This window comes from Bombus vosnesenskii, unplaced genomic scaffold, assembly GCF_011952255.1.
Source record: "Bombus vosnesenskii isolate JDL3184/JDL3185 unplaced genomic scaffold, Bvos_JDL3184-5_v1.1 scf7180000013293, whole genome shotgun sequence".
Lineage (NCBI taxonomy): Eukaryota > Metazoa > Arthropoda > Insecta > Hymenoptera > Apidae > Bombus > Bombus vosnesenskii.
Genome location: NW_022882944.1, coordinates 4129500 through 4141472, shown reverse-complemented (window position 1 = coordinate 4141472; position 11973 = coordinate 4129500). Strand labels below are relative to the sequence as shown.

Here is an 11973-nt window from a genome sequence, read left to right as displayed (position 1 = left end):
GGACGCACTGCTCGTGGGCCCCTCCGTCTCTGTCAACGTATTGTCGGCACCATTTCTTTCCACTACAACAAACTGGTCGGCGGGAAATATTTTGAAAGGTTCTAAATAAACGTACCCGTCACACTCCAGTATCTCAGCTGTGGGTTTCAAAATTGAGAATCATATCTGCCTGAAGCGGCTCTAAGTTACTATATTTGATCCTTTGATATTAATAGACAGCTTATGGATAATCAAGATTCATAAAATAAAATATGGAAGGTGATTAACACCATGTGTATGTCATCTGTCACATAAAGTATAACAAATGCTTGGTGTGTTCCCAAGTGTTGCTTTGTCAGACTTAGGAACACACAGTGTTTAGGTGAGGCGAGAGTGCCTGAAGAATTAGAGCAGGCGGCAGAGGGGGCCTGTGCGCTGTAAACCAGGTTCCGTAAATCTAGAGCCGTTCTCGTATTGTTGTCACCGCGCCACCGCGCGCCAATGAAAAAGATATAGTGGTCGGTTGATTTTTCAATATATTTGAGTTCGTAAGTTATTCTTCGTTTCGGTGTTCGGGCCCGCGGCGTCCACGGGTCTTGAAAGACAACCTCCACCTTCCTCTCACGGCACTCCCACACGCTCACTTACACTTCACCTTCTTTTCTCGTATTTCGCGGCACTGAACCTATACTTTGACATACATACACGAGCGGCCGATGGTCATTAATTTTACAGAATTGCATATTTTATTGTCCATACAAAATAGCCTCATATATCGGCCATTTTATTTGTAAACTACCAAAAAACAATGCTGCCAATGCACGCGCGGTTTTGGAGGGAGCAAACCTGGCATAGCGTCATCGAGTACTTCCGTACTGGCAACACTGTACCGCCGACGCGATTTCTTCCACCATATTTAAATGTTCACAGGTTACAAGTTATTACTCTTCTTTCCAACAATCTTTTTATTACTCGTTCGTCTCTTGACAAAATGTTATATTGAAATTTTTTCATATGACGATGTTTCATTATGAAATTTCTATGTGCAATTACTATAGCTACAAGTGGAAAGTGAAAGGTCTATTTTAACATAGCGATAACCCATAATTATAGGTTTCGTAGTAATCAATTATCTACTTCAGGATGTAAAGGGGAAAACAAGTATGAGGTGATTACATCGAGTGTCAACAACGCTAATTACACTATAACTACTTTCCACGTGTGAAAATAATTATCATATAATAGATATAACCATTATTCACTTTTTTAAATTAATTTTTCCGTATACAGATAATGTTATTAAATATCAAACTTCGGGTATCACATACAAAGTTAAGTATATATAACTAAAAATTGTTACTCCGATAAAAATCATTATAAATTGCATTTATAATGTACTTCATTCGTAATGTTTTATGTACCATTGTTTTAGTATATTGTATCGTAAGAGATTTCCTGAAGCGTTTTCTAAACAATCAGCTTACAAACAAAAGGAAGGATGATTTTTGTGCGGTAATTTTTCGCTATGCACGCAAATAGTTCCATAATCGATGTGAGGTCAATATCACGGACGTAGATTCTTGTGAACGTGATCGCTTTCGTCATTTATAGCTTATAGCTGATATCTGGCGAGTTATGAAACGTGGGGGCATCTAGGTGGCACGGGGACAGAAACAGCGTCGCCCGCCGCTCGGTTGGTCATCGTCGACGCAATAACGCGGACTCAGCAACTGATAAGCAATCCCGCACGTTAATGGCTCGCGCTCACGACTTGGCAAAAAGCCAGTGCGTGTTGGCGGAATGAGAATCTTACAGCCACGTCCATTCATTTTCTTCTTCTATCTCTTTCTCTCTGTGTTAGACGTAACACGTTGGATTAAGTGCTATCTTTACAAACTTTTACTCATCTTCACACTCAGGCGCTAAGCACATCTTCAACGTTTATTCACTTCTATGCTCGTTTATCTTTAATTAGTGTCGATTACGGTGCTTTATTTTTTTGCAATCACTTCTTAATATTGTCCCTAAAACATCATGGATATTTTTGTAAATTGGTAAATATATAGACAAACAATTTCACTTAATTGATGTACGTGAAATATTTCTTTCGTTAATTAATAATTAGAGAGATGAATATTTTAAAGATTAATTTTTTTATAACATTTCAGTGACATTTTTGTCCCAAAGACATTCTTTGAGTAGATAGTTAAGATAGTTCATCCTCGTTAATTTATATAGGATAATATATTACTGTAACACAAATGAAATGGTAAGTATGAATTTTAAATACTCCTGAGAAAGAAAATATTTTTTACGATATATACGATATCTATTTAAGACATTTTCACGGAACAGTCAACGTTAGCCATCTTCATGTTTCAGAAGCTATGCCTGTTGCAGTTACAGTAGTTTTGTCTGCCAGAAAGTAGTGAGAATTTTTACGAACGATTTGCACGGATTATACCAGCCTGACAAGATGATTAAAAAGACCTGCGCGTTCGCTTTAGCATAGCGTGACCCCTTTTTGGCACAGTAAATCCCGCAGCTTCTTATTCCACCCTTTCAGAAAAAAGTTTGCCCACCCCTTGGTTAACTGGTAAACGCCTCGAGCTGTCTGCACGCGCACCTGCTATGTATATCGCCCAGCCGTTTCTTACCACGCGACCACGACTTATGTCCTCTACTGATAGATAACTTTACAGAGTAAAGAGAGAATATTGTTGCATTTCGATGGAACAATATTGGACAAACTACCAAAAAAGAAAAATTCTTGATTTTCTTTGTAAGTACGTTTTATAAATATCGAGAGAGGGAAATTGCATCACTTTATCCTGTTTGTTCTCTATTAAAATCACCTACTCTTTTTGTGTACGGTCCGTGTCAGCTGATTACCATGCAGTCTCACACGTGACTTGATCTTGGAATAAGACGGATGCGTGAGGTGATTGCGTTATGTTCATGGATTCACGATCCGTTCGCAACATAGATTTCTTTGTCGAACAGACGCAAGATGGTTCAGGATTTACGATTATTCGATGGTACTCTCGGATAGAATTTTCTATAAACTCTCTTTAAGTATACGAAAGTCAATATATTCTTATGAAGAGCAATCACATTCGCTGGTACTCTGTTACTTGTATTGCAATACGTAATGTAATAATTAAGTCAACGTTTCTAGATTAACTTAGTTTAAACTAAATTGTCAAAGACGAACTTCTCAAATTTCTTCACGGCACAATCGATTCCAACAGTAGTAATCGAAAAACTATTCTCCAGGTAGAAAATAAATTTTTTCCATAAATATTCTCGGATACAGAACAGTTGGATGAACAATTTTCGTGGTAGAAGCCGTGAAGACGTTTCGATGCTGCAATTTGTAAGACAAATGCGTTGTTCACCTAACCATCTGTTAAGTATGTTTCGTCGTGAGATATGTTCAGATCCGACGATCGAGGGTTACAGATCGCCAACGATGGGTAGCCTTTACCGTATCATCTCTCTCTCTCCTTTCTCTCTCCCTTCTCTCCACCTCTCTCTTTTCTTTTTTCACGAGGAAACACGAGCGTAGAGACAGGGTGGAGACCCGAATCCTGAAGCAGTGGACCGTGAATGCGATACCAGGTTTGCCATGCTTCGGTGTGGGGGTGGTACCGTCAAACAACCGTTCGTCGACCATCCCTTCGTAGTGCAAATCCCATCCTCTGCAGGTCAGTTGCGATCTCTATATATATATCAATTATACTACGATATACACTGTAGCTTTTTCAATAACAGTTTCAATTTTCCTTAGAATAATAACAATCGGTGATCATTATCGTTAGATAAAAGTCATCAGAGGAAATGGGAAATACGATACCATATTATTTTATTTTTATTCTTATTCGAATAAATAAAATAAAATTTATTTTATTGTTATTTCGATGGGTCTTACCAGTAAAATAGATGTAAAAGTAGCAGGTTCACAGAGGTACTCGATAGACTAGACTAAATCTAAAGGAGTTATATACCTTAGTCCGTTCGAAATCAATTTGTCACTCAAGGTCACTTCCCGGACTGTGAACGACGTCAAAGTGAACGGACATCGCGAATATGCACGAGACAGTGCTTTGCGCTTTCCGCCTTCGAAACAAAGGAACAAACGTGCAGCAAGAAGATAAGAGATAGAGTGAGGAAATAAACAAACGATATGGTGAGATTTACTTTTCAACGTCTTAATTAATTCCATTGTAAGAAGGTAGCAAAAGTTTCTTAACTGATGTTTTTTTAGAATGTACATACTTTGAAATGCAAGACTACTAATCACAGTTGCGATAATGAAGAAGTTATGCAAGTTCTAATACTTATTCATAACATAACTTTATACGATTACGTCTCATCATCTGTAGGCAACGAGCGTGACATATGAACATAAACACATGGTTGCTTTGAAGACACATGCTACTTCTGTCATTGTTTAGAAAAACTGAGGCGTTAGCGATTACAAAAGAAATGTAGATTAGAAGAATAGTTCCGACATCATCACCACATGAAATGCACCTGACACAGGAGTTAACCGTGAGATTAGAGTGCGTCAAGTTGTATGTCAGCCCCCATTCGAAGACACAAAGCTGCCTGTTAAACCGGTAGAGCAAGGTAATTAGAGTTTTGTGGTTGCAGACTATGTATCAGCGGCGTCTTTTTTTCTTGGCTTAATTAAAAGATGATTACCTAACGAGGGTCATCGATACTCTCAGTCACTAACGAGCTCCTCTGTCGCTGAGAACATCTATATAGTCGAGCTATAATTTCGAGATTTCTATCTGACCATGGAACGCCATTTGGGGCCATGGGTTTGCCTAAAAATGAATGTATCGGTATCCGTGTCTATGAGGCTTACGCTATGGGGCAATTAGTTATCCTGCATTCTTGCCCTAATTCGTCTAGCTTTTAGGATCAGTCAAAAGTGATTTTCTTTTCACTGTTTCTCACCCTTTTTCTTTCACTTTTTGCAATGACAAGTGAAACTAAGTTTGAAACGAGTGCATGGTAGGACGAGATCTAAAACGAGGTATTAAAAAAAATGATGTCCAACGAAAGGGCGAAATGTCTCCGCGTCCATATATCGCGATCAATCGTTTCCACGCGATAGATCACCAGTCACGTGCCGCTGCGTGCCGGTTCATCGATCACGATTAGTCGTACGACCTGCCAGAAGTTCATCGATTTTCGAGCCACCCTGAAATCAACTCGTGTGACAACAATTCATGCGTTCAGTGGTCGAAAACGATGCACCCTGTCCAATACGCGTTTTGCACGAGGCGATAGGAAACAAACACGATAGGATATATGGTTGATTCGATAAAAACACGACTTCTTACATATTAAATATTATATTATTCTAGATAAGACAAAGATTGATCGAACTAGATTACTATTATCGTCTTATAGGAATCAAACATTCGACGAGAGGAACGTGAAACGTTTATTGGACTCTGCAAACCGATACAACCTTTTGATCTCCAATCCGTGTCTTGGATCGTAGATGCATCGCATATTTGAATTCCCAAAAGACCGGTGCAACGACATTCTCTGCGATACTGAACCGAATATATGTATTTACAGGACTGAACTCTTGAGCAGAACTCTTTGTTCTCCTTCATATAAAATTCTGAGCGGTCTCCCGGGTACTTTGCCGATCAGTTCACTGCTCACTTTCGAATGTATTCGCTAGGGAATTTCGGGTTATGTTTTCCATTCTCGAGAGCGGAAGCGTCGGCCTCCTTTGATCTGACGACCGGCAGCGTTAGCTTTTAAGCTTGTAAAAGCGACGAGCAGATGGTTATGATAACAATAATTTGATCGTCGATATAGTCAGCCTTTTTGCACGCACGTGTCAATGTAGTATTTTTATTTATATAGGGTATATTAAAGTTTCATGGTTCAGAAATTGTGTATTAGGCATGGCATAAAAGACTTTAAACGATGACCGATCGAAGAATTTGAGCATTTTCTTTGTAAGCATATTTTCTAGAATTATTTTGGTACGATTTGAAAGCACGTGGTTTGTAGTGTCAAGTCAAACAGTTAACCGGTTGCGTATTTGTCGGGAAAGTACGAATTCTCAAAGCGGAGAACCGGCTCCCTTCGAATCGATCGAGAATTAATCCGACTGCTATCACGTCTCGCAAACGTCACTCCATTGTCTCATTGTCCATTGGAGTGAGAGATAGCGATGGAGCAGTAGAGAGCGAGAGATGACTTTCCTTCGTTCCTATCTTGCCTCCTTTTGAGATCCCGTCTCGATCCTATTGGAGGCCAAGGGGATTCTCTGTTCTTCTATGGGCAACTAATGCCATCGAACGAGAATTGAGGCTACGACCTGTATCCACGACTGGTTTCTCCGATTGCTTTTTATCGCTTTTTCCATATTTATTCATCGACTGTACCAATTAAGTTCCCGATCTTTCATTATATATAGTTAATGCTCCATTGAAAAAAAAACGAACACCAAATAAATCGAGACTCAATTTTATAATTTAATTTATAGTTTCACCGTTTATTTATTAATAATATACAGGGTGATTCAAAGACAGTTTTCTCCTGAACCCCTTCTTTAAATTCAGTATTGTTCTTACGTTAACTCGACTTAAAAAATCCAAAGTGGCATTAAACTAATTTTCATATACATACTCTTTATTAGTCGATGCTTTTAAACAATCTACACTCTATGTAAAACTTAAATACGAGCAGAGTATTTTTCACATGCTTCTTAGTCGTGTCTCCGTAGATGGGTCCCGATTATCAGATTATCAGATGGGTTCTCGATTCAACCGGTTTAGCTCTCGTTCCTCGGTCAACTCGGCCCGTTCTGTCGGCCGTTATCAGCGAAACATTAAGCGGACAAAGAACAGAGGGCCGCTACAGACTATAGATCAGATCGTCCTCGGTGATCAGGGTTCATACATGGAGATTCCTCGAGTGTATCCGCTGAAAAAGGGCGTCATGCATGGCTCGCACCAGGGTGTCATCTGCACCCTCTGCAGCTCGACCAACTCTGTCGACGATCTTCACGGTCAATATAACGGATGTCGTAAAATCAATTAGTGGCGAATTGTGCCGCAGCCCGGATCGTGTGCACCATATACGCGGCTCGTAAAGTTCCTCTTTTCTCTATGATCTTCTCGGGGAACTGCGTGTTCCCCGATCACCGGTTCCACTCCGTGATCACTTCTCACCGGAGGGTGGTGCAGGAACATCCACTTGCCACGTATCTTTGCTTTTCTCATTTTTAACCACCAATGTTCTATTATAATTTCGCATATTCTTCGTGTGTCGTTTAGAAATTGTATTTGAGTAGCTGCTTTCCTATGATTTTCTTACTGTCTACTTTGAAGTTAGCCGAGCTCTTTGATTAAAGAGAAGACACTCTCCTTGCTTTAAGCCGAACCAATTATTTTGAAAATATCAAAATACAAATCTAAATGTATTAAAATTCTTTCTGTATCGAAGCAATCTTCCAATCGTTTCAAATCCTTCGCGTCTATAGAAAAATGCGAAACAGAACAGCAACAAAGAGAGGTATGTTTTTATAATAAACAATAGATATCGTTGGTTGGGCCAAACATTGCGTTCCGGCATGACTCGAAGCTATACAGCAATTAGTAGCGTCATATTGATTCGCTTAAAATTTTTCGTATGTCGATTTCACGCCGCTCCGACAATAGCTTGGCTAATACCAGCTTTTGAATGGGCCGATTGGTCTTACAAAGACCCGTGGCTTTCCTTTCTGCCGCGTTTCAATGTGCAGTAAATATTATCAGGTAGATACCGCTACGGCTGTTTTTTGGTGAATTGATGAGATTGCCAGTTCATTTCTTCTGCCTTTCGTTCGCTTTCTTTCCTATTCCCATTCCTTTCCCGTCGTTCTTCCACGAAACCACCCCCGCATGAAGAAGCTTCGACGACATTCGGACAAATCTTTGGGACTCGACGCCGTAACCAATTCGAAAGAATTTCCCGTGACGACCGCTTCATTGTGTGTGTTTACAAGCTAGACGATTTTCACGTTGTCAAAAGGTTGAAATATTTTTAAGAAATACAATGGAAATTTGTTATTAGGTAGAGGCAAACGCATCGACGGAATAAATGGTTTAAATGTCGGCAATATATACGTAGAATATCGGCGAATATAACGTCTGCTAATTTTTTCACGATTTTTTCCTTCTTCCAATGGCAACGACACGAATCTCAGTAAACTGTACAAGTTTTTATCGCCCGAGAGGCGTATATCTATGAAAAAGAGAAATAGTCCGCGTAAAACTTTAACACCCTTTGTGCGAACGTCACCCGTTACAACGCAGCGTTGCTTTCGCTAAGAGCCGGTAAAAGTCGAAATGAAGGAAGTTCTCCTCTGAATTCTATTTCCTTCGTCAAGCGGTTTGCAGCCTTGCCTATCTGTTCTCTCTTCGTCTGCCCGACCCTTTTGCCCCCTCCTCCTCGTCACAGTTACCTCTCGTTACTTAGAAAATATAACCATCCCCAGCAATAAATCAAGCTATTTTCACTTATAATTACCAGCATAATAATTTTGGGTAACCGCAGATTATTCTGTGTAAATTGTGCCTGTTCTATTCATCTTACTATGGGTATATATACCATAGGTATAGCGATGCTAATGAATAGATAATTGAATAGTATTTGACTTAACGTTTATGATATTTTGAAACAAATTTTTCACACAAATTTCAGGTATAGAACCGCTAGTGACCGACCAGTCACGTTAGACCGAACGAAAAGTAGAATTCGTTGTAATTCCTTACTGTCCACTAAGAAGTTCAAGGTTCGTCGACGTCGGTAACTATGTTTTATATTTTTCTATCTTTCCGTTTTACAATGTGTATATTTTGCTTTTTATACTTTCTATAGGTCGGCTTCATCCTGATGCTGCAGCACTCTCTGACGATTAACCCATAGCCCGAGAGTAGGAGGAACAAAATTCGTCGAAGCCGCACGTCGGTCACAAAATTCATCCTCCAGCGGCAAAGTTCGAGGAGTGAAAGAAAAGGTGGCTCTCCTTGCGGATACAACTTACAAGCTACAATTCTGTGGCTACGAAGCGGCTACACCCTTTTACGAACGCGCGGCTCAACCACTCATGGACCGACCAGTTTCGCCCCGAGTGGCAAGTGTGGCGGGAATTATGCAATTATTGCATTGCGCTCGCAATTGTCGCGGAAAACGGCGACTGCCTGAATGGCCTGAGTGTCTAAGGGGTAACGGGGCAAGAAAGGGGGATTTCCTCGTCGTTTTACTACCGACATTTCCCCGTACGTTTCGTTCTCTGTTTTAATTCATTCTGGTTGGCCGCGATCACGACCACGAATCGGAGATAAATACGATTTTAATCTGCTTTCGAGCGTATGAAGTATTGAAAGATCCGCTCGAATAACAAAATAGGTGTTCGCAGGGAATATAGTATAACATAATATTTTTAAAGTAGAATTGTAAAATTGGTACATACATGGGAGTTTCGGCAAACTATTGTAAATCGAAATTTCACTAGATTCCTGTATGCGTCGGTTTCTCACGATTTCCAAGGGAAAACCAACTGCTCGGATGCGACATTAGTCAATCAAGTTGATGTATCGCGTGATGGTCTTGAATCTAAAATGCAACTAAACCTGACGAACATTAACAAACGTCCCAATATTTTCTGTATGATTATAGAAACGGCTCGTACGAGAGATTAGATAGACGTTTACCGCAACGGTCGTTGATTTTCGTCAAGAGTTCGAAGCTTGACTAATAAAAGGAAAAAAAAGAAATCCTGGGTATCTCTGTTAATAAAGACGCCAATCTTTTTGATGTATAGGTCACGGACAAAGACACATCTATGCGGGTACAATATAGATTATAACCGTGCACGTATACACTCACCGTTGGCCATTTAGGATATCCATTTGCGTTCGTACACGTTCCTCCATGGTATCATATATTTGCACGCACAGCGTTTTGTTGAATACAGAAAATAAGCCACGATTTTATATTAGAAATCCGACAATGCTTCCATTATAAGCTTCCATAGGCATTACGGTCCCGTGGAACTACTCAAAGATTTGAATGACTCACTGTTTGCAATAATTTAGAATTCAAGTGCTCGATAAAATCTCAGCGTGTACGGGTGAGTTTTAATTTCGACGAAAATAATTTTAATCGATACAGCTTTATCGTTATGAGTATCCGTTATTGATTCAGCTAATTTCGTCTGTTACAGAAGAACGCTTTTTGCAGTCAAATTTTAAGACGTTGAACCTAAAAAGAAAACGACGAATATGAGGAATAAGCAAAGAAAACAACGCATCGAATCTTGCACTCTATTTTTTGTTATATCAGAGTCTACAAATTCCATTGTCAGCTATCTGATGTCGACATAAATCAAACGATTGCCACCGATCATATTGATCTATACTCTTTTGGCAATTAATTCGCCATCGTGTGTAATAATAACGAGCCTGCTTGATTTGTATGTTCGTGCCTCGGCAAATAATTACTACGATAAATTCATGTTTAAATCTCTCCGTTCGGAACCCTAAAACTTAATCACCTGCGAGGGAGACGCACCACTTGATCGACCGGTTATTTATTTTTCTCGGACGATGAAGAGCTTCACATAGTGGAACTGCTTCGATTTTTTAATCATGGTTTCTATAAATTTCACGGGAAGATCAAAGACCCCTTCTTGTAGAGTATAATCGATCGAACAAACGTTCCTCGATTCCATTAAATCTATCGTATAGGAATTTTTATATGAAGTCATAAAAGCTATCAACAAAATAATAACTCAACTCATAATTTTGCAGGATTTTCTACCCATAAATTTTCCAGGAGAATATGTCAATTTCGAAGAAAACCGCTATGAGATATCAACCGTCAGCCCACGAGAACAATGTTCATTATGGAAACCAGTATTATGCTTCACGGCGCTATGTCTGTACTGTACCACGCTTGATTATTTTATATCTCTCATTTTCTGCCATCGACTAGACGAATTTATAAATTGTAAAAACTATTAAATTATGTGCATCGACCAGGGAGGAACAATCAACGTATGGACGTGGAGGGGTCAGTGCAGTAACAACGAGACGATCCGCAAATAAAGAGGACCTGCAGGAAATCTGCAAACATGAGCGAAGCAAACGGGCCAGTCCATTAATATTGCCTCGTAGGATCTGAAGAAGAAACGAACGGTGGACCCGAGGTCTCTCTCCTCGAGCAAAGCTATAAAAATTAATTAGCTCTTAGAAGGAGAAGTTGAACGACGACTATACCTCAACTCGTTCAACAAAATCCATGAAGCCATCCTCCCTTGAAACGATCGTCGACCTCTCTCCGTGTTCGAAGGATCTAAGCTGGCACGGTGTAATGGATCTCCGATGGATGATCGATACGTTATCCCACGAACGACGTCCGATCCAAAACCTTTTTCTCCGCGTTGTTGTTCCAACGTATAATTAGTCATTGATTCGATTCGGGAACGTTTTGTTAAGATGGTTATATTTTAGGTCTGGATCGTGTCTACAAGATGATTCATTGCGACTGTGAGATTTTGAATCGCGATATATATATGTTTTATCTACTTTATCTATTTTCAGTGATGAAACAAATGTTCTTTTTTTACTTTCACCTTGAAATGATCTTTGTGGTAAAGATATTCAATTATAATTTTAACTTCTGCTTGAATTTTAGGAGTCGAGAGGAATAAGACGTGTGTATAATCCTCTCGAGATAATTCTTTGTTCTTTTCCGAAAATATAGTGACCCGCGTTGTACACGAAATTTTCGATAAAGCCCGTGTGTTTGCCAACTCTTCACAGCGGTAATGTTTACTAGCGCTAATGGCTCGTTTTACAATTGTAGGAGGAAAAGAGGCTGCCGGGTAGAAAATGAAAGAGAGGCGTCTAATTTGACGTAGTACAATTGTCATACAGCACAGAGGGAATTCGATTATGGCCAGTA

General features: G+C 39.7%; 1 long non-coding RNA gene across 2 annotated transcripts; it reads left to right on the top strand.

The window, feature by feature from the left end:
* The first annotated feature begins 2133 nt into the window (after positions 1 to 2133).
* On the top strand, positions 2134 to 10647 carry LOC117232910. Of its 2 annotated transcripts, none has more exons than XR_004493222.1 (5): positions 2134 to 3686; positions 4020 to 4168; positions 4247 to 4611; positions 8707 to 8807; positions 8884 to 10647. It is a non-coding gene; the product is annotated as an uncharacterized LOC117232910 (long non-coding RNA). The 2 variants fall into 2 exon arrangements; XR_004493223.1 differs by having other exon boundaries at positions 8707 to 8811.
* Positions 10648 to 11973: the final 1326 nt, after the last annotated feature.